At 47.8% G+C, this 26,401-nt stretch overlaps 1 long non-coding RNA gene across 1 annotated transcript in view; it reads right to left on the bottom strand.

Annotated features, from left to right (window-relative positions):
- Positions 1-3,533: 3,533 nt before the first annotated feature.
- The window catches only part of LOC122442651, a 29,097-nt gene continuing 6,229 nt past the window's right edge, over positions 3,534-26,401 (bottom strand). The window contains exons 2-4 of the long non-coding RNA XR_006269687.1: positions 16,303-16,312; positions 13,554-13,556; positions 3,534-3,648 (exon numbers count right to left, since the gene is read on the bottom strand). This is a non-coding gene — a long non-coding RNA (uncharacterized LOC122442651). The remainder of the gene's footprint in view (positions 3,649-13,553; positions 13,557-16,302; positions 16,313-26,401) is intronic.

Here is a 26,401-nt window from a genome sequence, read left to right as displayed (position 1 = left end):
ATGAATCATGGAGAAAATATCCCTCCCTTAATTCTCTTGGTGGGAAATGATGGTTATTTCTAACAGGATGAGAAAAAACAGGTCTTGAACTCCTCCTATCACTAGTTGACTTGCTGACAGGTGGTTCCAGAGCTCACAGAGGCAGGCAGGAAGAGGTGATGCAGCCTTGTGTTCATTTATAGCCATGTCATCTAAAGGAATCTGATGAAGGGTTCAGAAAAAAAACACACTAGGATTCTACAGAATAATTGTCTAATACTTGTGAGAAGATTTTAGCCCAAATATGGATGAATATTTCCATTTCAATGGCATATATTTAACACATATTTAAAAGATACACAGCTAACACATCTGTGATTTCTTGAATATTTTAGAAAAGACTAAAGAATCCATTTAATTGAAAATAAAAAAGATAGGAGTATTAATTCAAAGAAGACTACTAATAGTGAAAATTGTGAGGCTGGTACTTAAATAATGAAGTTTGGTCAACTGATGCAAAGTGAGCATTAAGCTTTTGCAGTGCTATTAGAAGCAATACTCAGGTCCATAAGTACTATTTGGAACAAATATTCAGGACTTACCATCTTCTCGGGGAAAGGCTCAGGTACTGTGGACGTGCTTGGAAGGAAGCCTTAAGGGCATGGCTATTCTTTTTGGTTGTGGGGAATATTCTAGCTCTGGGATCTTGGGCTTCCCAGGTGGCTCAGTGGTAAAAAATCTGCCTGCCAAGCAGGAGATGTGGATTTGATTCCTGGGCCAGGAAGATCCGTTGGAGAAGGAAATGGCAACCCACTCCAGCATTCTTGCCTGGGAAATCCCATGGACAGAGGAGCCTGGCAGGTTACAGTCCATGGGATCACAAAAGAGTCAGACACAGTGACTAAAGAACAACAATCTTTCTATTAACAGAACAAATCTCTGTGAGTCCCCCAGTGAAGACCCCCAGCAGTCAGTTATGTCTGCTCAGGAGCTGCTGCTGCTAAGTCGCTTCAGTCATGTCTGACTCTTTGTGATGCCATGAACTGTAGGCCACCAGGCTCCTCTGTCCATGGGATTCTCCAGGCAAGGATACTTGAGTGGGTTGCCATTTCCTCCTCCAGGGGATCTTCCTGACCCAGGGACTGAACCCGCGTCTCCTGTGGCTCCCGCACTGCAGGTGGACTCTTTATTGCTGATCCACAGGGGAAGCCCCTGATTGGGAGAATGGATCTTTTCTCAGACTGAGCCTGGATCTCAGATGGAAGGTGATAACTCCAAAGTCTTCCCTTCTGCCCACCAGTCAGGGATGTCATTGCCTGGCCTTTGGAGAATCTTCCACCGGGTCTATCATAGCTGACAGAGCATCAGAGTGGAGACCAAACTGACAAACGTGCCTTCTGCTCACTCAGGCTCCTCCACCACCTGGGCAGAGAGGCTGGCATGCAAACCCACTGCATCTCCTTCAGGATAAACACCACAGGGAGAAAGAGCTCTGTCTTTATTCACATTTCTGAGTCTTTGATGATAGTGAGGTGTCCTGGGGAGGGTGCTTAAGAGGACAGCATAACTGTTGAGGTCTTTGTGTGTGTGTGTGTGTGTGTGTGTGTGTGTGTATGTATGGAACCTCAGCCTCTACCAGAGAATCTCCTCCTGAGCCTGACCTTGCTTGGGACCCTGGTTTTCTCAGGGAAGGAACTCAGAGAGTGCCCAGAGCCAGTGCTGGCAATACCATTTGGTGGTCTGGGAGTTGTTGATTGCTTTCTCTGTCACAGAGCCTTTGATTTCCACCGGCTCGTGTGTACACATGTGGGTATTCTTGGTGGCCTGACCATTGAGCATAATTAAAAGAAATGATTGGCTTTCTCTTGATGCAAACATCTGGTTTTACTTGAAACAAGATGACTTAGCTGTTTCAGAAACATTCTTGTAACCCTGGATTCACATTTTCTTCTTAAAATATATATTTTCTCTGTTAGGGCAGCATGTTAATGTAAACACTCCATGTAACTGACAACCGACAGTTTCAGAAGTATGTGGGGCTCCAAGCACCGGAGGAACCGCAAGAATGATTGCGTTTTTGATTTGATCACTGGAAATCTGTTTCAACAGTCACTCTGATTTAAACAATTACTCTGATTTATACTCCAAACGCTGTAATTTGCAGAAAATGTAACCATGTGAGGACATTTTTCTAGAGTATGTCTTGGCAACTTTGTTTTGTTGTGATGTCATTCCCTTCAGCTTCAAGGAAGTGCTAAGGGAATCCAAGAAGGAAAACAGGGTCTTTTCTTTCTGATGGGTTTTCCTGGCCCCCAAGGGGAATGTTCTTAAGTCTTACCACTCTCAGCCCTGGGGCCAACTCTGCAGGGCTAAGAATGACATCCAGGAGAGAAGGAGACCCAGGGTTTCCTGAAGGTCAAAGAGTTAAGGACCAGGAGGGGGGTGATTGGTTGTGTGGTCATTCCCACTCTCTATGGTTAAGGAGGGCAGGTGGGAGGCCTACTCTTGTATCACATTCATTCTTCAAAGTCCAGGCTGATGGAACTGGAAGACTAAGAGAAGGTTTAATCTTTAATCCCTTCATTGCCCAGAAAGAAAGATCCAGAGATGGAAAGAACACCACCCAGGTTCTAGAACACATGTCAGAGCAAAAGGAAGAATCAGGTCCTTGGGTTTCTAATTTATTGCAAGTTAGAAATGTAGGCTTGAAAGAGTCAGTGCATAGCTGGCACTCAGCAATGGTTTGCTGAACAGCCCCGGATTGGCTAGTTGACCAGTATGTCCTGTAGTAGTTAGTTCATCCATACTAAACACACTGATGGAAGCAACTCTTCTTTCTTTGTTTTCCTAATACTGATCTGATACTCCACCTTAGCCCCCACACATGGGTGGAGAAAGAAGAAATAAAACTAAATTTTGGTCCAGTTGAAAAGTTTCAAACTGATTCCAGCTCTCTTCTCCTTTCTCTAACCCCATATGGCACTGGGCTGTGGTAGGAGGAATACTGTGTTCTCAGATCCCTCAGGCATTGGTGATCCTCTGATTTCTGAGCCAGTGACCCTTGGTCTGGTCACTGCTTACCTTGCTGTCTTTGATGACTGAGGTCAGCAGTTGGTGAGACTTGTGACTTTACCTCGCAATCCTCAATTTCCCCACTCGGCTGACTCAGGGTGGGCTGCATCCTTTCTAACTCTGACCTGAGAGGTCTCTCCTGTGGGTCCTTATTCCACCTGCCGTGGTGACCCAGGGAGACCCCCTGGCTCCCAACACAGTGGCCACACACTGCTCCCTCTCCTCCATGGAGGGCCTGTGGGAACGTCTGGGTCCCAGACACGCTCCCCATTCCCCCAAGGAAATTGAAAATGGTTCAGAAATGTAACCCAAGCTTGGTCTTCCCTTAGCTCTAGTATGCTTCACAATTAAATTTACTTTGGTGTGGTTGCTGCCATGTCGGTACAAGATTTAAAGTAAAATTAACCCAGAGTCCCAACCAAGAGATAGGACAAAAGACTCTTCCTTCTGGTTTTCACCTCTAATTATTCAACACATTGTGTGTGCGTTAGTAATTCATTTATGTCTGACTCTTTTGTGACCCCATGGACTGTAGTCTGCCAAGCTCCTCTGTCCATAGAATTCTCAGGCAAGAATACTGGAGTGGGTAGCCTTTTCCTCCTTCAGGGGATCTTCTCAACCCAGGGATCGCGCCTCCGTCTCCTGCATTGCAGGCAGATTCTTTACCCTCTGAACCACCAGAGAAGCCCAGTTCAACATAGAGGAGCCTCTTATCTCACTTCCTGCCTCTTCTGCATTTTCCCCCTTCTCCTCCTAACCCCTCAGGACTGGGATAGGTGAACTTCTAGCTTTTCTTTCCTCTATGTATTATTCTCCTTTTGAATTGGACAGCAAGTCTCATGGTCTGAATATACTCCAGAAAAAAAATTCTATAGTCTGAATTTCTTCAACTGATATGTGGGTTACTCTCTACACTTATCTGTTGCCTGAATCTCTACCTATCTATCTGTCTAAATTGCTTCTCAATATTTACACTTGGATGTCTAAGAAGAATCTCAATCTTAGAATAATCAACACCAGACCTGTTTGGCTGCCTGTCCCTGTTTCTGTCCCTTATTCCAAGGATTTTTAATTTTGGTGAACAGAACTGCCATCATCTTAGTTGCCCAGACCAAAAATTTAAAGTCATCTTTAGCTCTTCTATCTGTTGCATCCCACATCTAATCCATCAGAAAATCCCATTGGCTCTAACTTCAAAATAGATCTTGGACCCCAAACATTTCTTATCACCTCTCTGGTTACCATCAGCATCTAAGCTGCTGTTTCTTCCTCTTGGACCACAGCTACAGTCTCTGAATTGGGACTCCATCTTCCACTTGTGTCCCCATAGAACAGACGTTCTCATCTGGGGGTGACTGTGTTCCCTAAGGAACATTTGGTGATGTTTAGGAACACTTTTGGTTGTCTCTACTGGAAGTAGGGGTGTGCTAGTGGCATCTGCTGACAATTCTACAAGACATTAGACAGTCCCCCACAGCTAAGAATTACCTAACCCCAAATTTTGATAGTGGTAAGGTTGAAAAACTCTGCCAAACTCCCAACATAGTAACCAGGCTGGTCTTTCTTAAGTATAAATTAAATTGTGTCACTCCCATGCTTCAAACAACGTGGCTTGCTAGTGTAATAAGAATAAAACTTAAATTATTTATACTAGTTTTCAAGGCCCCATAGTCAGTCAGTCAGTTCAGTCACACAGTCGTGTCCGACTCTGTGACCCCATGAATTGCAGCACACCAGGCCTCCCTGTCAATCACCAACTCCTGGAGTTTACTCAAACTCATGCCCATCGAGTTGGGGATGCTGTCCAGCCATCTCATCCTCTGTCGTCCCCTTCTCCTCCTGCCCCCATCCCTCCCAGCATCAGGGTCTTTTCCAATGAGTCAACTCTTTGCATGAGGTGGCCAAAGTATTGGAGTTTCAGCCTCAGCATCAGTCCTTCCAATGAACACCCAGGACTGATCTCCTTTAGGATGGACTGATTGGATCTCCTTGCAGTCCAAGGGACTCTCAAGAATCTTCTCCAACACCACAGTTCAAAAGCATCAATTTTTTGGTGCTCAGTTTTCTTCACTGTCCAACTCTCACATCCATACATGACCACTGGAAAAACCATAGCCTTGACTAGACAGACCTTTGTTGGCAAAGTAATGTCTCTGCTTTTTAATATGCTATCTAGGTTGGTCATAACTTTCCTTCCAAGGAGTAAGTGTATTTTAATTTCATGGCTGCAAACACCATCTGCAGTGATTTGGGAGCCCCCCAAAATAAAGTCTGACACTGTTTCTACTGTTTCCCTATCTATTTCCCATGAAGTGATGGGACCAGATGCCATGATCTTAGTTTTCTGAATGTTGAGCTTTAAGCCAACATTTTCACTCTCCTCTTTCACTTTCATCAAGAGGCTCTTTAGTTCCTCTTCACTTTCGGCCATAAAGGTGGTGTCAACTTCATATCTGAGGTTATTGATGTTTCTCCCGGCAATATTGATTCCTCTGTAGACCTCTTCTATGTCCTATTTCTCCATTCTGGTCATTTGCAATCCTCCAGCAGCAATGATACTTTGTATTTATCTCCAGTTTCCTAAAAACATTCCTGTCTCAGGGCCTTTGCACTTGCTCTGACTACTGTGTTCTCTAGATTTTGCTTGGTTGCTATGTTATCACTCAGGTCTCAGGTTAAATGTCATCTCTTCAATCCGTCTTTCCAGAACCCTGCAAAACATACATATCACATTACCTAACTTTATCTCCTTCTTAGCACTTATCAATGCCTGGTATTATCTTGTTTACTTGTGGCCTCTCTCTTTTCTCTAAGTTTCTTGAGGATAAGACTATTCTTCTGGAACATACAGAGAAGGGCTCAATAGTTATTGCTGGCTGCATGCCTGACTGATTGATTGTCAGTACGTTGAATAGAACCTAAAGAGATTAGAACATCTTTTCTCTCTGGTCAATGCCTAGCTTTCAGGCCTATTGTCTTACTGTGAAATCGTATTTCAATAATATGAGCTGAATATTAACTCTTTCTCTATGCATTCCTGTTATAACATTTCCAGCTACCTCCATACCACTCCATCCAACCAATATATACCTTTGCCAGTTAGAGGATAGGTCATGCTCAGGGGAATATGAAAGAGAAAACACTAATCATTGTTTTCCCAAATATTACTTTAGAAATATAAAACAAAGTGTTCAATCTATCACTTAAGAAAGTCCCCTTTTGTTCTTAAAAAAATGCTTTTCTATTATAAAAAAAAGTCTCCTTCTTCTAGGAGGTAAACCTCATCCCCCTCTGTCCTCCCAGTGGGTGCCAGGCTGGGTCCCAGCTGGTTGCCTGTTGGCACTGGTCCTGGCAACTGAACGTTTCCTGCTGCCACCTTCCCCACAGCACAAACCTAAGGCTTTACCTAAAGCATTATCCAGCATTGCCTAAGGCTGTTTCTACTCTAGTGAAAAGAACAGGCTCCCTTGCACAGAAGCAGAGGAGGCTAACTGTGGATGTGCTGGAGTCACAGGCGCCCTTTCAAATATTAGGCTCCCCTTTGTCAGTGGATAAGCAGCTGAGATTTCACAGACACAAGAGGTGAGGTTGCAGGAGTGTGCTTTTTGTGCATGAGTGTGTATCGTGTACACAGGTCTGTGGGCAGGCAACATGTGTGGATCTGTACCTGTGACCCAGAGGTCACAAGATCAAAAATGGGAAAGGATATTTCATGTCTAAGTCTAGGAAAGGGTCATGTCATTAATTTAGTGCCGGCCATAGGAACTGGTAGCATTTGGCTCTGTGGCTCTGAGAGGGCGATTTAATTCTTTCCCAGTCCCGCAAGCTCAGGATTAACAAGGCATCCAGGTGTGGCCAACTTTTATTTACTTATTTATTTTTTTCATTTATTTTTATTAGTTGGAGGCTAATTACTTAACAATATTGTAGTGGTTTTTGTCATACACTGACATGAATCAGCCATGGATTTACATGTATTCTCCATCCCGATCCCCCCTCCCACCTCCCTCTCTACCCGATCCCTCTGGGTCTTCCCAGTGCACCAGGCCTGAGCACTTGTCTCATGCATCCAACTTGGGCTGGTGATCTGTTTCACCCTGGATAAATACATGTTTCAATGCTGTTCTCTCGAAACATCCCACCCTCGCCCTCTCCCACAGAGTCCAAAAGTCTGTTCTGTACATCTGTGTCTCTTTTTCTGTTTTGCATATAGGGTTATCATTACCATCTTTCTAAATTCCATATATATGTGTTAGTATACTGTAATGGTCTTTATCTTTCTGGCTTATTTCACTCTGTATAATGGGCTCCAGCTTCATCCATCTCATTAGAACTGATTCAAATGAATTCTTTTTAATGGCTGAGTAATATTCCATGGTGTATATGTACCACAGCTTCCTTATCCATTCATCTGCTGATGGGCATCTAGGTTGCTTCCATGTCCTGGCTATTATAAACAGTGCTACGATGAATATTGGGGTGCACGTGTCTCTTTCAGATCTGGTTTCCTCGGTGTGTATGCCCAGAAGTGGGACTGCTGGGTCATATGGCAGTTCTATTCCCAGTTTTTAAAGAAATCTCCTCAGTGTTCTCCATAGTGGCTGTACTAGTTTGCATTCCCACCAACAGGGTAAGAGGGTTCCCTTTTCTCCACACCCTCTCCAGCATTTATTGCTTGTAGATTTTTGGATAGCAGCCATCCTGACTGGCGTGTAATGGTACCTCATTGTGGTTTTGATTTGCATTTCTCTAATAATGAGTGATGTTGAGCATCTTTTCATGTGTTTGTTAGCCATCTGTATGTCTTCTTTGGAGAAATGTCTGTTTAGTTCTTTGGCCCATTTTTTGATTGGGTCATTTTGTAGCCAACTTTTAAAGAGAAATCTGTCCCCAGGACCTCCACAGTGTCTGACCCAGTGGCAACCCGCTTTATCATGTTGTGACTGGAAGGTGGAGAGGCTTTCTCCAGCCATCGGCTACCTTTCAGACCTCTCTCTGCGACTTCCCTTTCACTGAATCCTTCAGGCGCCTGCTGCCTTGTTCTCACCTTGCTCCTTGTATGCTGGCCTCAACTGTCCATTCATCCCAAAGGCAGGAGGCCCATCTCATTTATGAGAAGGAGTTTCACAGCGGGATGAAGAGGACAGACACAAACGCCAGATGCTTAGAGAATTCCAGCCTCACCCCTTAGAAACTGGTGACCCTGAGCTAGTTGCTTAATGTTTCCGTGTCTCAACATCCTTGTCTGTGAAATAGCGATATTGATAAATGTCTATCTTGTAGAGTTGTCATAAACTTGCATGAGATAATATTTATTTAATTCTGCCTGGCATGTAGTGATCAACGTAAATTTCTTAGACGTACCTATTTTGATATATTTTAAAATTCTTTTTTGAAAATAATTTTATTTATTTATTTTTGGCCATGCTGGGTCTTCACTGCTGCATGGGATTTCCTCTAGTTGCATAGAGTGGGACCTACTCTCTAGTTGCGGTACACAGGCTTCTCATTGCGATGGCTTCTCTTGTTGTGGAGCATAGGCTCTAGGATGTGTGAGCTTCAGTAGCCACAGCACGTGGGCTCAGTGGTTGCAGCTCCCAGGTTCTAGAGTACAGGCTAAGTAGTTTTGGTGCATGGGCTTAGCTATTCTGCTGCATGTGGGATCTTCCCAGGTCAGGGATTGAACCTGTGTCTCCTGCATTGGTAGGTGGATTCTTTACCGCTGAGCCACCAGGGAAGCCCATCGCAATGTAAGTTTTGTGGAGGTGATGAAGGTCATGGTGATCGTGGTTATGATGATAACGGTGAGGATGGTGGTGGTGAAGGAGACGGTGGTGATGATGCTGGTGGTAGGTAGTGAGGATGGTGATGGTGATGAGATGATGGTAATGATCCTGATGGTGACGATGGTGGTGGTGATGATATTCTCTTCGCTTGTGGTCTGCAGCACCTCGGACAGGCCTGGGTACAGAGTTGGTCTGGAAAGATCTATTGCTTGTCACAGCCTGGACCTGCAGCTTGCCCTGAGGTATCTGTGAGATGTGGTGGCACCTGGGCTGGCTCCTTCCTGGGGAGAGTTGTGGGTCATCCCTAGGAAGTAAAGGCAGAGGAAGAGTTTATGCTAATACTTCAGTGAGCAAAACCTGGTGGGGCTGAGTGAAGGGCGGTAGGCCTTGAGAGGACACATAATGCTGAACGGACTCACATGGTAACAATTACCAACAATATCAAGGACTCTTTCCTTTTGGTCATGAATTCTTTTTCTTTCCTGGGAGTAGGCTGCCCGTGTTTCTGTGAAAATACCCAAAATATCTTCAATCCAAATATTTGACAGCTGTTGACCAGGGTGGTCAATGGACTGGGCACAGCATGTCATGTCCCACTACCAGCCCCTGTACTCTGAGAACAGTGGTTAGAATCTGAATACTAGGTTTGCTCTGAGGGGAAAATCCAACACTTTAAAGAAAAGCTGTATTTTCTGTATCAGGAAGAGGCCAGCCCATGCTTGGGGGGAACTGGGTAGGAAGAAGTGAGCAGGGGCCCACAGAGGGAGGCTGGCCCACCCAGAGCAACTTGGTTCCTGGACTAAAGCAAATTTCATCTAAATTCTGATTTTCTCTGTCATCAGCCTGTTCCTAAATGTTGTAGTTCTTTGATGCAAGGATTTACTGGATGGACAGGGACCTCGTAGGAGGGAGCATTTGGAACTGTCAGAAGAGAAGGCTCTAGATTAAGAGCTGGGCCAGGTTCTGAGTGGATACAGTGACAGATTTCTTCTTCTTGGGCTCTAAAATCACTGTGGATGGTGACTGCAGCCATGAAATTAGAAGATGATTGCTTCTTGGAAGGAAAGCTATGACAAATCTATGTGGTGTATTAAAAAGCAAAGTCAAAAAAAAAAAAAAAAAAAAAGCAAAGTCATCACTTAGCCAACAAAGGTCCATATAGTCAAGGTTATAGTCTTTCCAGCAGTCATGTACAGATGTGAAATTTGGACCGTAGAGAAGGCAGAGTGCTGAAGAATTGATACATTCAAACTGTGGTGTTGGAGTAGACTCTTGAGAGTCCCTTGGACTGCAAGGAGATCAAACCAATCAATCCTAAAGGAAATCAACCCTGACTACTCATTGAAAGGATCGATGCTGAAGTTGAGGTACCAATGCTTTGGCCACTTGATGTGAAGAGCCAACTCATTGGAAAAGACTCTGATACTGGGAAAGATTGAGGGCAAGAGGGGAGGGGGCGACAGAGGATGAGATAGCTGGATTGCATCACTGATTCATTGGACATGAACTTGGGCAAACTCTGAGAGATGGTGAGGGACAGGAAGGCCTGGTGTGCTGCAGTCCATGGTCACAAAAAGGCAAACACAACTTGGCAACTGAACAACAGCAACAACAGGTTCTGAGCATCACCATCTGCAGATGGGCCTTTCCTGAGAGGACTGTCTTTTCTAATCGACTGCAGAGATGATCTAGCTCCATGAACAGTATGGGAACATGGACCTTCCTAGGATGTGCAGTTCTTACTGTTAATCATGATGACCTGATTTAATTAGAGGATTAATGTGTTATACTGTCCATGGATTTTCAGGAATCCTAGATACCTGATATGATTCCCAGGTAGTGCCTGGGAATCAAGCTGTGCTAGCAATGACCAGCAACCTCAAAATCTGGTCTGCCTGGTCTGTCTGCTGCTACCCTTATCCGTTTGAGTCAGGAACCCTGCACACAGGTGATTACTGAGTGCTTGCTTTCCACCAGCATCTGTGTATCTACTATCCCTGCCACCACCTCTACCCCCATCACTATCCCCACCATCAATAGCGTTATCTCCACCGTGCATGCGGGACATTTTCTATCACAGGAGGGCTGCTATCTCTCCTCCCCCTTGTCCTCCTGCAACAAATAGAAGCAGTAGAGGTTGGTCTTGTGACTCCCTATAGAATCAGATAGAATGAGCTTCAAGAACTTGTTCCCCTGGGAGGAAGCTGCAGGTCAGGAAGCTACATGGCCCATCCTGCAAACGAGCAGTGGATCAGCATTATACCCTTTTGACTGCTGATGCCTCTGGTTTGTTCAGAGTGTTGTGGGTACAGAAACCAGTTCCTGGATCAGAAATGTAATGACACGTGTTCATGCATGGGGCCAATAGACTGAGTTTTTAAATTTTTGTTTGGGAAATCTAGTATGTTAGGGGACTGAGGAAAAAGTCAAGAAGTGTGAGTTCTGTTCCCCAGAAAACTCTGGTTGGTTCAAGGCTAATGTGTAACTTCTCAGCCTTTGGAGCTATTCTCTGAGCAGGTGCTCCAGAGAACATTCAGTGCTCTCGCTGCCAAGGGTCTGGGTTCAGTCCCAGAGAACTAAGACCTCATAAACCTTACAGTGTGGCAAAGAGAGAGGGAGGCAGAGACAGAGAAGAGAGTGGGGCATTAGGTAGGTTTGGCGCTTAGTGGTGGGGGATGGTGGGAAAGTTGTGTTTAGATTCCCTGAGATTGACCAGGTAGGCAGGTCAGCCTGGAGGCATGGAAGCCGCACCCATGCTCCCTCTTGGGGGCAGGGGGTGGGGGAGTGGGTGAACTGACATACAAGGGTAGGTTCTCCAGGACCTACAACTGGGACAGTCTCCTGGGCTGCAGAGATTAAGACCCTTCAGTATAAATTGGGCTTCCCTTGTGGCTCAGATGGTAAAGAACCCCCCTTCGATGCGGGAGACCTGGGTTCAATCCCTGGGTTGGGAAGATCCCCTGGAGAAGGGCATGACAATTCACTCCAGTATTCTTGCCTGGAGAATCCCCATGGACAGAGGAGCCTGGTGGGCTGCAGTCCGTGGGGTCACAAAGAGTCGGACACAACTGAGCAACTAAGCACAGCATAGTATAAATTAATCCAGCAATATTAAGAAGCAGTTTAAAAAATAAATATCAAGAAACTTTACCCAGTATTTAAGATCATGAAACATATGGACCATAGGCAATACTTTGGAAATAACATTAAGTTTGAAAACAAAATATAAACTATAAATGCAGTAAGAATTATTACTGCAGAACATCAGTTTAGTTCAGTCACTCAGTCTTGTCTGAGGGACCCCATGGACTGCAGCGCACTAGGCGTCCCTGTCCATCATCAACTCCTGGCGCTTGCTCAAACTCATGTCCATTGAGTGGGTGATGCCATCCAACCTTCTCGTCCTCTGTCTCATTTACTGTAAAACATAAACTGAAACAAAGTGTGAAGAGTATTTGGTTTTGGGTGGTGCAACTCTAGGGGATATTTTTTCTTTCTGCTTTTCTCCTTTATACATTTTCTTGTCTTATTCTTTCTACAGTTGAGGTAAAATTTGCATAACATCCCAATCTCTGATCTCAACCACTGATCTACTTCTATCTCTATGTATTTACCTTTCTGGATATTTCACATAAATGAAATCATACAAAACAAAAACAAAACAAAACACCCTTCTGAGAATAGGTGAGACAATGGTGTCTCGCTGTGGAGAGGGAGAGGATTGAGTCTGATGGTTTCCTCCAATCTTGCTCCTGAAACTTGTCCCAAGTTTCTTAATGAAAGAAACTTTAGAAATAGAGCCAGTTTGCTCTGGGAACACCCCCGAAAGAGCTCCACTCATGGAAGTCATCTGCAGTTTGGCTGGAAGCTGAACTGATAGTTGGGAAAACTTGGGTTTCAAGGCCATTTCAGAGGCAAGAGGGTAACCACAGGGACAAAGAAATCCAAGAAACATATTGGAGAAAAGAGCAAGGCAAATTCTAGAACTGCAAAGGAGAGTGTGTGAGCCCCTGGGCTCCAGAAGAGGAGTGGAGAATCTTAGGGGATTAAACTCCAGAGACATTCCAGGATAGAAACACAGGATCAGAGATCACCAGGAGTGTGCTCAAAGGCCTGAGTAGTCTCCAAGAACAAAGTGAAAGGAAAAATCAAACCTATGATCTCCTAGAGACCGGCCCAGGAGGAGCTTTGTCCTGTAGGTAAAGGGTCCAATTTAACTCAGAAAACATGTTCACAGCTGAGCTGATAGCCTGAAAGAGAAAACACCATTTTCCTCCTTCAGAGCCTCCACAATGACATGTCAAAAAGCTGTTAGATCCGCCTTTTCATCACCTAATTCAGGTGACAGCAATGAGGAGGGCAACACAGGTGGCAGCTGGTCCCTTGGTCTGGAAGTTCTCGGGCAGCCAGTTCAGAGGCATTTGCACCAGCCCCAGTTCAGGTCCTCCCCAGCTCTGGCCACTCACAGGGCCCTGCAGACATAGAGGAAGCTGGAAAGAAACTGCGGCTGGTGACGCCTGCTGGTGGCAATGAATCTATCTAGAGAGAAACAGTGAGTCATTAACCAAGATCTGTGACAAATTTCTCCTGGTTATTATTTTATATTTGTATTTGAAAGTCATAACCCTGGGCTGTGACAGAGGGGTATGTTCAATATAGAATTTCTGCTTTGCCTGGAAAGCCAGCTTTTGGCTGTGAAAGTGGCACATTGTCAACTGTCTGTATTTTGGCTTTCACACTGCATTTCCTTCCCAGCTGTGAGGCAGTAACCAGGCACAGACCTCCTCTCTGCCTGCTCCGGGCTCCTCAGAAACACTCCTGTCCTTCTACCAGACCTGTGACAATTCTGAGGGCAAGCCTGCACTCAAGCTCCTTTGCTGTCCTGGCCAGCTGGAGGCCCCACTGGTTGAACAACGCCCCCAAACTTCCTGAAAGAAGGACAAAAAGAAATCTCTGATTTGTTGAGGAGCTTAGAATCTCTGTGACTCAAGTAATTGCTCGCTGTCACGATGACAAACTTCAACGGAGACCCTCTGGGCATGAGGTGGACAGAGTCCATAGGTGTGGCCTCTAGCCTTTAAGCTGGCACTTAACAATTAAGCTGGCACACACTAGCAGTGAAGATCATGGTTTTTGGTTCAAATGCTTAATGCATCACTTACTAGCTGTGTGTGTTCAGGCAATTTGTTTAATCCCATTAAGCCTCAGTTTCCTCATTTGTAAAATGGGAAATAGTAAGAGTAAAAAACTTCAGAGGGCTGCAGTGAGGATTAAATGAGAAAATGCAAGCAAAACGCCTCTATTAGTGACCACTACTACCTAATCTGTGGGCTTCCCTGGTGGCTCAGTGATAAAGAATCTGCCTGGAGACGTGGGTTCGATCCCTGGGATGGGAAGATCCCCTGGAGGAGGAAATGGCAACCCACTCCAGTATTCTTGCCTGGGAAATCCCATGGACAGAGGAGCCTGGTGGGCTACAGTCCATGGGATCACAGAGAGTCAAACATGACTTAGCAACTGAACAACAACAAACAACAACAACCTAGTACGTATTTGAAAACTTATCAGCTTTATTGGTGCTACCTTTGGGTTCTGCCTGACTCAAAATCTGGTGTAGGCAGCGCATTGAGGAAGGAAAAGCTCGCTGCATGCTCTACATAGCATCTGGGAAGAAGCTATCATGTTTCGGAGATGCCAGCCAAAGATCATCTTATTTCTAGCCAAGCACCTTGTTTGTCCAGCTACAGAGTGTGGCCTGTTTATCTGAGACCAAGTCACCCCAACCCCATTTTTCATATTTATTTCACAAGAAGTACAGCCAGAAGAGGAAATTAAGTTGTGGCTTGGTTGCAGCCCAAGAGGCAGACATTCTCCTTTCTGATAGGCACATCCTCCCTGCCGGTGGCCCTGTGAAACATGCAGGAACATGTAAGGAATCACTTACTACGGCTGTTGGAGGAATTGATACCCTTTGAGAGACGGTTGGAACAATGCATGTGTCACGTGGTATCTGCTGTGCACAGACTAGAAGGAACAAGCCAATTAACGGATGGAATGCCAGCCATCCAGGGGAACTGCAGGGGCTCTGAAAGGCCAAAAAAGAAAAGCATAGAGGGGGTCCCCAGGTGGACAGGAGTCAGCTGCTGGTGCTGAGTCTGGGCAGAACTAAAGCCAGTCTAGTGGTTTTTGACTGGCCCTGGGGCAAGCTCCCAAATTCTCTGGCTCCTTATTATCTTTTTAATATATATTTTAATTAATTAATTTAGTTATGACTGCATTGGGACTTTGTTGCTACACACGGGCTTTCTCTAGTTATGGTGAGTGGGGCCTCCTCTCTAGTTGCGGTGAGCAGGATTCTCATTGCAGTGGCTTCTCTTGGTGCAGAACATGGACTCTAGGTGTGCAGGCTCAATAGTTTTGTAGCTCATGAACTCAGGTGGAATCTTCCTGGACCCAGGACTGAATCTGTGTCCCTGCATTGGCAGGTGGATTCTTTTTTTTTTTTTAACCCAAATTTTAAACTTTTTATATTGTATTCAGGTATAGGTGATTAACAATGTGGTCATTTCAGATGAACGGCAAAGGGACTCAGCCATACATATACATGTATCCATTGTCTCCCAAGCCCTCTTCCCATCCAAGCTGGCACATAACATTGGGCACAGTTCCATGAAGGGATCCTTAGGGACTTTGGGAAGGTCATGTACACATCGCTATATTTAAAATGGATAACCAGCAGGCAGATTCTTAACCACTGGGCCACCAGGGAAGTCCAGGCTGCTTATTTTCTTCTAGTGTGGGCACATCCCACTTTGAACTGGTAAGTTCCTGCACCAGAGCTCAACATCAAGCCCCAATTCCACCCTTTATAGAACCTTGTTTCCCCTCACTTGTGGCTTCACTTTCCTACTGCCTGCTGTGTGGTAAGAATGCCTGGAACTGACTGCCTCTTCAGCCAGCTTGGCAGCTCTGCTTGGGAACACCAAGTCATGCTCAGATTTGGATCTCTGAGCAGGCGTAGGCTTTAGTGGATGCCTAGTACACTAAGGGAGAAGTCTTTGGGAGAGTGTACGATCATGGATGAACAAGGTCCGTGGTGCACAAGGACACACACAGCATAGGCCAATAAGGAACTAGTGCACAATGATTTGACAACGTTTGTACAGTGAACAGCCATAAATAGAATGGACAGCAGAGGTGTCTTCCTGAAGCTCAGAGACAGTTTGTTGTAGAGTGTGGATCAGAAAGCCGTCCTTTGCTTATTAGCACTGAATTCTTCCTCTGTGGATCATTTGCTTTTGCCCGTGGCTCAGAGCTTGGGGCTGTGAGAAATCAACTAAAGCGGGAGAGAGAATCTGGTCAAGGCCAGAGCCTTCTCTCCGGTTCCTGTTTGTTCTGGTCTGAAACAGAGACATCTTGAGCCAGGCTAGGGAAGAGACCTCAGCTGAAAAGAGATGGACAGGACCAGGGAACGTCTGGCTTCTGTATCACTCAAACAGAATTTGATGCAAGTTTCAACTGGGGACTGCAAGTCACATGTATTCTCCATCTAGAAATCATTTGTTAATCAATGAGTGTGCTTTTTTTTTTTTTTTATTTTGAATCACATCTGGAAATGATCTCTCCCCATAAATTGATGCTCAGGAAGATGATTAAAAAATTCTGATTGTGCTCAAATGAGTATGGAAAGGTTTAATAAGGAGCTGGGGTCTGGGATCCCTGTGAGGCGCATTCTTGAGTCCTCGTGGCCTGGATTTCACTCAGGGCAAAGGGACCAAAGGGAAGGTTAGGAGAGGGTGGTTTAGTTTGTTTCCCAATCTAGGGTAAGTGAGCACCCTCTCCTGCCTGGCTCGTCTTTCTGGAGCCCAAGTTCCCATTGCTTGATTCTCAAACACATCACCAGCCTGTTTTCTGGGGTAGAGGAAAGACCAGGAAGAGTGTAGGGTGGTCACGGTGTTGACATCTCACAGACAGGCCATGAGACTTCTGGGCCATGGGGATTACCATCTATTTTCACTCTCACAGAGGTCATGGTGATCACAAGTCTTTTGAGCTTCAAATCCCATATGGCTCACACAAGCATTAGAATGAGCTGCCTCGGGGCTGGTTGTCTGGCCCTCTGCCTGGGGGAAGCCTGAACTGGGTGACTGGACCATGTTGACTAGTGCCCCTTGCTAAGGAGCACAGATGCCCACATGCAGCCTGGGTTGCTCCTCTGGGGACTTTCTGCAGGCAGTGACTCAGGAAGCCTGCTCTGCGCCCCAGAGCTGGGAGAGGGTGTCCTGAGGGGGCCCTCCAACCTCATGACTCCCTGCATCTTCTGTGTGAGTCTGAGATCCCAACTGCTTGCAGGGTTCCCAGAGCCAGGGAGAAGGTTCTGGCTTCACCTGTCAGCCAATACGGTAGCCTCAGCAATTAGTAGCCCCTAATTGGGCTCCAGCTGCCTCAGCATTTTCTTCCAGGGTAGGGGGTGCTCTCCAGGCACCTCAGAGATGTCTGTCGTTGGGCCTCCTTCTGAAGAAGCTGGGGACAGGGAGGCCTGGCTTGCTACAGTCCATGGGGGTCAGAGTTGGATATGACTTAGCGACTAAACAACAAGTGAAGAAACTAAGGAAACTGAAGACTAGAAGTGTTTCCCAAGGTTTTGTGGGAAGCTGAGGGCAGAATGAGGACTGGCAATAGAAATCCTGCCCACTTCCCAGTTCCATTATTTGCTGTTGTTTGTTGTTGTTTAATCCCTTAGTTGTGTACCCTTCCATTTGCCAGACCGGCATTTTTCTTGTTTCCCAGACATCTGGTGAATTTGGTGATACCTTGAGTTTTTTCATCTCCCCAAAAGTTATTGTCCAGACAGAACTGAATACAAAGCTAGAAGCAGGCACAACCTGATGTATGGAGAGCCAAGGCCATAGAAACAGCCAGAGTCTACAGCCTCAGAAGAGAAAGGAAGTAATGCTCACTGCTTTTAGGAGATTGTAGGGCATGGCACCCTCAGCCCAGGTTTGCGTTTCCTCCTGCAGATTTCCTGTGGATCCGTGTTCTCACCGGCCCCATGACGCCTGTCTTCTTGGTGAGGGCTTTCTCTGTGGGGCATGAACTTAAAGTGGTGAGAGTCATAAGAGACAGACAAAACCCACAAACCAACCAAACTGTAACAATGTGGCTCTTGTCAGTCATTAGAGAATGGGAGCCAGGACCATCTTGTTCTGGGCTTAAGGTCAAAAGTTCAAACCTTGATCTAGGTATCATTTCAATGGGCACACTTTATATTTTACAAACTCTTGATGTTAATGAGTGGGCTGAAGTTTTTAATGTGTGTTTTCCGGAGTTGGTAGGTCATTTTGAGGGACTGGTAAATACTGTTACCAAGACGAGTCAAAGCAACATTTGGTTCTTGTCCTTGTTCTGCTTGGGGTTTCCTAGGTGTTGCTAGTGGTAAGGAATCTGCCTGCCAATGCAGGAGACATAAGAGACACAGGTTCAATCCCTGAGTTGGGAAGATCCCCTGGAGGAGGGCATGGCAACTCACTCCAGTATTCTTGCCTGGAGAATCCCATGGAGAGAGGGGCCTGGCATGCTATGGTCCATAGGATCACAAAGAGTCGGACGCAACTGAAGTGATTTAGCACATAAGTAAGCTTGTTTTGCTCAGAAGGCTGTGCAATGAGGCACAGCCTCCTGCTGGCCAAACCTAAGGTTTTCTCATGCCCAGCTGGCTGTGTGGAATAAGGACTGCCACCCAGGACATGGAGGACCCCCCCCCCCCACACCTTGAATTGCAAGGTTGGGTGTTGAGGCCAGGAGAGAAGAGCCCCCCCCTCCTCACCTCTTGGTAGGACTTGGGGGTCTGAGTGTAGTTGCAGGACTAATCCACGCTTGTCCTCCATCCAGTGAGGATATGCAGTCAGCCTAACACCTGTGACCCTGGCGATGCTCTGCAGATCCTGGTCTTGGGCTGAGCATTTGGGGCACCTTTTGAGCTTTAGCTCAAATTTGAAAGTTGTTTTGGAGCCAACAGTGGGCCGTACCCTGAACCTCAAAGTTGTGTATAAAATGAGTCTCCTTGGGTGAGGGACAGCCAGGGTGCTGATGTGACCTTCTCTGCCTGGAGTTGGGCGGTGCACAGGGAAGATGGAGGTGAGCACTGGGGTTGATGCAAGTCAACTTCTCAGAGGCAGGAGCAGTGCAGGGGAACTGGCTCCCTGCCCGGACTTCTTCAGCTTGTTGACCTGGAGGTGAAATAAAGAGGTGATAAGTAAAGGTGAAGTAAAGAGGTGATGGGGTTGGGAGGGATATGTGGGGGTGCAGGAAAGTGTTCAGAACAGAGAGAGGCCTTGCCTTTATTGAGCTGATTCTGCTGAAGGCAAACAGGCAGTGTGTTTAGGGGCTCGTTACTCTGTGCCTGATCCTGGGCTGGGGGTAAAGATGTTATGGGCATGCTCATTGCATGCAGGGAGGGGTGCAGACCTCTTCCAGACTGGTGGGTGGTCCATGGAGAATGGTTTGGTCCAGTGGCAGCAGCTCTAGTGAATGACTCTCAGAGTGCAGACATTTGGCTGGAAGGCCCTCCAAACAGTCCTGTTGGTCTTGGCAGCCAGGCCGTGTGTGTTCCATTCATCAGTGTCACCTGTGAAATTCCCAGGAGCCCCTCTAGGTGGAGTGAAGCAGAGACAGCATGTGTGTGGCGGGAAGTGCATTTCCCAGCAGTCAGGGTCCCGGGAATGGAGTTCTTGAGGAGGGGGTGGGAGGGGGTTTATTTCTGGGACATCTTACTCAAGTGAGAGACAATTCCTGGAGAAAGGCGAGCCTGGGGCTGGAGCTGGGTGGAAGTGCTTTCTCCAGCAGAGATGCTTGTCTGCTCAGACCCTCCAGGCCTGTCCCTGGAGGCCCAGCTAGCTGCTCTCTTGGCCCTGAGAAATGAGCCATCTCTGGGAGTAACCCTGATAAAAGTCTGAGCTGGGAGGGACATGAGAGGCTCAGATACCTCATGGACACAAAGGAAGTATTTGGCCCCCGGTGGAAGGAGTCAGAGGCCAACAGGTGACCTGCTATGGCAGGAGGTGGGCAGCTTTGCAGGCAGAGTACCTCGGGTAGAACCAAGAGAGCTCTCTCCTGGAAAGCAGCAGGCACACAGCAGGTGCTCAATACGTGTCTGTTACATGAAAGAGTACAGCCCATCTGGACTTCTGGGCCCATCTCAGCATCATGTGACTAGAGGAGGAGGCAAGGAGGTGAGGTGGGCCCTCACCTGGGAGGGCCCTCACCTGTTTTGCTCTGGGAGGGGTGTGTGGGCTGACCTGCACCTTTGAAAGCAAAGTGCTGTGGCACACTCTTCAGAAAATTCGAGAACTGTTCCAGAAGCTGCACCCCATGGGGAGTAACAGGCCAGGTGAGGAATGCCCCCACCCCTGCCCCATGGCCAGTGCCTAGGGGGCCTCCCCTGGAGCTGGCAGAACCAAACCTTCTTCATCTATTTTCTGATAAGTGGCTGAACCTGTGGACCTAGCTGGAACTTGGAGGCTGTGGGCAATCAGGCCATCACCCTGTCCTGCCTGGAATTATAGGACGTCTCTCCTGGGTGAGCTGACGTCTAACAAGTGGAACACCCAGCCAGGGTGACAAAGACCTTGTTCTCAGCTCTCTTTCTGCAGGACCAGCCCTCTGACCATGGCCATGGAGCTTCAAGGTATCAAGTGGCAAGGCCCTGGGTTTCAAGGGAGCGGCCGAGTGTACCATGGAACAGGAAAGGGAGAATTTCCGAAGCAGCAGTGAGCAGTGGGCCTGGAATGGGGCATCTCTGGCAACTAAAGGGAGGCATTGAGGAGGAGGATGTGCTGGCGGGGCGGAGGGTGGGGTATGCATGGGGTACATCTGTTCACATGTGCGGGTGCACGTACATTCATGCAGATGTTTGTATCCACTCCACGCATGTTTGTGCCCGAGGCCTATATATAGGTGTTGAAACATACATCGAGGCAAACTAAACATTTTAAGGGTTTATGGGAGCAGAAGCCGTTAGAAGTGCTCCACTGAGAGAAGCCAGGGCGAGACTTCTGTAGAGGAGAGGCAGAAGCTGATTGGCATCGACTGAAGCGTTTGCCGTGTTTGGAAGAACCTAGTTGGCTGCTTGTGTTTGGTTGGTCTTAGGTTTTGACTTTGGTTTGCTTACATGGGCTCTGAAGGCATTGGAACCACCTTGGCATGTTTAATTTTTAATACAGGCATTTCTGCATTCCTGTGTCCTGTGTTGCATGAATGCATAGGGCCCTGGTCAGTCAATGTAATAGGTGTGCTTACACACCTGTGTGTGTGCTTGGGTTAAGGTCATCAAGGGCCTACACTCAGGCTAGCACAGGCACTGACCAATCAGAAGAGACACTGTCAGTAATATGGCTGTGGTTGGTGTCCAGGGGAGGCCCTGTGGTCCCCTTGGAGAGGATGTATAATGACGGGGGCAAGAGGGAGGTGTGTGAAGAGGTATCCATTGGTTCAGATGTAGTTTCACTATTTTAGCTGGTGTGGACTTCCTAGTGCTAATGGAAAGAGCATCAGTTCTGCTGTCCCCCAAAATAAACTGGGTGAGTAATTAAGAAAATACATTTTGACTAAGATGAGTTAGATTTTCAACAAAGGGAGTGATAATTGGATTTACATGTTAGAAAGTGTCTTCTGCTGGCTCTGGACAAGTTACTTAATCTCCCTGTAACACTGGGATAACCACACCCACCTCTATGTAAGATTGGTATAAAGATGAAAGGATAGAAACCCATATAGGGTGCCTGGACTGGAAAGTTGTTAAAATTATTGGTGGCATCATTTGTATTATAAAAAAGGCCCAGTATCTGCTTCCAGGTATGGTTTTAGAGGTCACACAGATCCGGATTTAAATCCCAGTTTTATGTGTATAAGCTGTAACTTTGAAGTCACTCTGGGAGCCTCAGTTTCCCTGTCTGTAAAATAAAGACCACAGTGGGCTACTATGAATTTGTTGTAATAGTATGAACACTGTCTCACACACAGAAAGTCATCTACTTCCATTAATATTCCTGATGATGATGTTGGTAAAAGAAGAGAGAGATTCTGTCAGAAACTGAAGGCCTTTAGAAATTACCTCGTTCTGCTGTGGTCTGGAGGAATATGGCAAGGGACTGACCTTCCAAGGGGCCCACAGAGGCATGAGAAGCCCAATGGGCCTTCGGCTGGGATGGCTTTCTTCACTTTGCTGAGTCCTGGGACTTAGTGTCCTTGTGACCTTTGTGATCACAGCTGACCTTGGGACTTTGTGAGATGGAGGTGCCATATAGGACTTTTAATACTTCCTATCAACTTATCAGTGATTGCTTGTCACTGAGAACTTAGTCCTGTTCTTCATACATGTATTGAGGCATCAGCCTCCCTGGAACCTGGGTTCCTAGTAACTTTGGTGGCGGAGAGGGTGGAGGAGGGCACCACAGAGCCCCTTCTCTGCTGGACACAGCAGTAGCCCGGCTGGCTTACCCAGGTTGGTGGTGGCCCTGGCCCCATCGCCTGAGAAATGTCCTCTCCATTAGCGAGGCCCGCCTCGATGCTGTCTTTAAGTTAGAGGCCAAAGCAGAAACTCAGCCAAGACAAGGCCTCCCAGTTGGCCAGGTACCAAACGTTACAGAAGCTTATGGCTCCTTGTGGGGTTGGTGAAGGAGGGAGGGACTGATGACCCAGGAGGCATTCTATTGGTTGTCCAGGAAGAGTAGGTTTCAGAAGTCAGATCATCTGATACTAACAACAGCAAGTATTCCATAGCCTTCACATTGCCTCATTCACCACTCTAAGCAACTGACACTTTCAGTTCAGTCGCTCAGTCGTGTCTGACTCTTTGTGACCCCATGGACTGCAGCACTCCAGGCCTCCCTGTCCATCGTCAACTCCCAGAGTTTACTCAGACTCATGTCCATTGAGTCAGTGATGCCATCCAACTGACACGTATTAATGCCTATAATTTAACAAGAACCCTCTGAGGTAGGTACTTTTTTAAAAAAAATATTTATTTCAGAATTGAGGGATCATTGCTTTACAGAATTCTGTTGTTTTCAGTCATATGAGGTAGGTACCTTTATTATCCCCACTTTACACTTGAAGAAATGCAGATACAGAACAGCCCAGAAATCTCAGGAGGTCAGAGCCCTGGCACACAAGGGAACTGGAATTAGATCCAGGTGGCCAGGCCCTGGAGCCTGTTCTGTGTCTTCTTCTGGAGGATAGGATCAAAGGACAAAGCCCCTTCCTTCCCCCTGAGGGAGATCTGGGCTGACCGTTGGGAAGCTGTCAGCCTGGGTGTTTCTGATGCACAGGAAGCCCGGAGCGCCATGCCCACTGGCCACTCGGAAGCCACTTGCCCTGCATTCCATGGCGGCCACACGCGGTTGCCCGGAGAGCTTCTGGGAGCGTCATTAATCACGGCGTGGCCCCTCATGGGGACCAGCCCCACCACACCCCACCTCTCCTCTCTCACTTGCTGAGTTCTCACTTTGAAAGGGAGCGTGGCCTTCCCTTGGAGGGAGGCTCCTGGCCTCCCAAAGGTGGGGAGTGGGAACCACCTCTCCTTCACATTGAGCTTTTAGGTTTTGCTGTGTCCCTGCCAGGAGCTCAGACCTAGGAGGCCCGGTCGATGGCTATAGATCGAACGCGATGTGTGAAACCCAGGCCTGGGTCAGGGCACCCACAGGCCCCACAGCCAGGAGAAGGGACGGTGGATGGCTCACCGGAGCATCAGGGGCCCTGAGGGTTGGGGTGCTGGGCCAGAGAAGGCCTCTCAGAGGAGGGGGAGTCTGGGGGCTTTGTGGCAAAGAGGATGTCCCTCACCCCTCTAAGCCACAGACACACATTAATGCCTATAACTTAGCAAGAACCCTCTGAGGTAGGTAGTATTACTATCCCCAAGTAATGTCTCCCAGAGCAGATAGGTGTGGCATGTCACTGGGACGCGGGTGGCGGGGCTGGGGGCTGCTGGTGAAGCCCTGGGACCCCACCTGCTGAGCCCTTTTCCTCCCGAGTCGGGGGCTGAGCCCTCCTGGTGCCAAGCCCTGGGGTCCCCTGGTGCAGGCTCTTGTATTCACCTGTGTTTGCCTCACCCTTTTGTGTGCCCCATGGGGCAGGCCCCAAAGCACAGGGGTGGCACTTGAAGGAACAAAAGAACTAAGGATAGATTACTGGTTGGTGCCCCACCTGATCTGGGTGCCCTAGCAGGGCCGCCTGGAGCAGATGACCAGGCCAAGTCTGGAGGATGTAAGTGTAGGCTTCCCCTTACCTTAACCAAGTGCCTCCCTGGCCTGCATGAGCCCCAGATTCGTGTCTGGGGACAGCTGGCCCTGGTCATGCAGCCTTTCCCTCTAGGGTCCCCTCTACAGCCTGGGTCCCTGGTCGGGGGCCCTGGGGAGCCCTCATCATCCTTCCCTTTCACACCTTGTCATCAGGCAGGACTGGGGAGATGCCCTGCGGTGCCAGCAGTAGGCCTCAGCCCTGACCAGTCCTGACCAGCTCCCCTCACTCGGTTTCCAGGAGTAGGGGGGCACCGTTGGCTACCATGGTTTAAGCTGATCTCAAAGCAAAACAGTTGCATCTCCAGGGAGCCAGGCCATGGAAGGAAGAAGCCTTCTCCCTCATCACACAGGGATGATCAGAAAGTTCAGGATCATGCTTTACTGGTCCTCTCTGGAGTCTTTGAATCCCTAGTAGGGAGCCATTCAGGATTTGTATAGGTGGTGCTAGTAGTAAAGAACCCATCTGCGAATGCAAGAGACGTAAGACCTGCAGGTTCCATCCCTGGGTCGGGAAGATCCCCTGGAGGAGGGAATGGCAACCCACTCCAGTACTTTTGCCTGGGAAATTCCATGGACAGAAGAGCCAGGTGGGCTATAGTCCATAGGGTTGCAAAGAATTGGACATGACTGAAGTGACTTAGCACACACACGCAAGGACTTTTTAAGTTTGATTTCCTTTCTGTGGTCTGCTGGGAAAGCCAGTGGAGAGTCTGCCCAGTGGGCGATGGGGTCCTTCCTCCTTGCCCCCCAGGAGGCCTCAGTCAAACCCAACGACCCTGTCCCTGCCAGGGTGGTGACTTAGGGAGGAAGTGGCCGGATTCTCGGGGGTCGGAGGGCCTTGAGAGGTAATGTCTCCTGGGGCCGTTTTACATTCTCACCTCCAGCTTTATATTTTGTTCAGAGCTGTTCACATTACACTTCAGCACTTAATTCAACAGCCATAGAAAATATGCTCTTTTTACTTTTTTCATCTTTTTGACCTAAGATCATGTTGGTGCCAATTTCCTTGAAAATAATTCATTACCTGTAGGCCCCTGGTGGGAAATCCCAGCGGTCGCCCGCACCGCCCCTCTCTCTGTAATTCCATGGCCTCCTCTCGCTCACCCTCCCCTCGGGAGCCCTGGCCTCTGTGTTTATACACTAACGTTTTTTCTCACACATTCATTGTGCGGCTTTCCTTAATTTGGTGTCCTGCCGGGCACCGGCGGGAGGCCACTCAAACATTATGTCAGTGATCTCAAAATTGAACCCCAGGGCTTTCTTCTGCCAGCGGCCCGAGCAGATGTGTGGCACACTTTATTAACTCAAGTACCCGCGAGTTGAAAATTTCATTAGTTTGAGGGGAGGGCTAAGTCCCATCCAGAGACCTGGTCTGGACAGATTCTTTGTGTCGACCTGACCCCTAGCAAAACGGATTATTGTTCTAAGTGAGACAAGCGACCCAATGTTCTGCCTGTTACGCACACATGGTCTGTAACCTTTTAAAATACGAGTGTGGGAAAACAGCGCCTTCGGCCACGTCCCCGACTGCACATTCCTGACAGGTGGCAGCCGGACTCCTAGCAACGCCACTAGGGGCCTAGAATTATCCAGGGGCCACAGTGGTTCCCTCAGGGCAGGTACAGGCTGGGACAGGAAGAAGTGAAGGGGGAACCTTGGGGAACCTCCAGTGCCCCTGAGACTTGGCCCAGGTCGGGTTGTGGCCTTAGCCTGGGGTGCAGGACAGCTACCCTCCTAGGCTCTCTTGGCCTAGGTCCTATTTTCCAGAAGTACTGGAGGAGCTTTGCCAGGAGCATGGGAGACAAGAGGGGTGCACTGGTTGGTTGTGTAAAGAGTTTACCAGGGTGCTGGGTGTTGGGTGAACCACGTCCCTGCACAAACCCATACCCCCATCTAAGTGATCTCGTGTTCTACCTGTTAGGTGGCTATGCTCTGTAACCTTTCAAAACATGAGTGGTGGGGGGGATCAGCACCTTCTGCCTCCTCCCTGATCACTGATTCCAGCCCAGGGGCAGCCAGCTCTAGGGGAGAAAGGCTTGGTAAAGTCAGCAGCCTCTGAGGTTTCCTAGCAAGGTCCTGAACTGTGTCCCATGTGTGAGGCGGGGCTGATTCTCAATGGCCCGGTGAGCTGTAGGCAATAATCCGGCAGTCCAGGATGAGGTAAGGCTTCCCAGGAGGCATGAGTGGTGGTAAAGAGCCCGCCTGCCAATGCAGGAGACACACAAGATGCAGGTTCGACCCCTGGGTCTGGAAGATCCCCCTGGGTCA

This window comes from Cervus canadensis, chromosome 5 (genome assembly GCF_019320065.1).
Source record: "Cervus canadensis isolate Bull #8, Minnesota chromosome 5, ASM1932006v1, whole genome shotgun sequence".
Lineage (NCBI taxonomy): Eukaryota > Metazoa > Chordata > Mammalia > Artiodactyla > Cervidae > Cervus > Cervus canadensis.
Note: the sequence above shows the minus strand (reverse complement) of the source record. Positions and strands in the feature narration are given on the sequence as shown.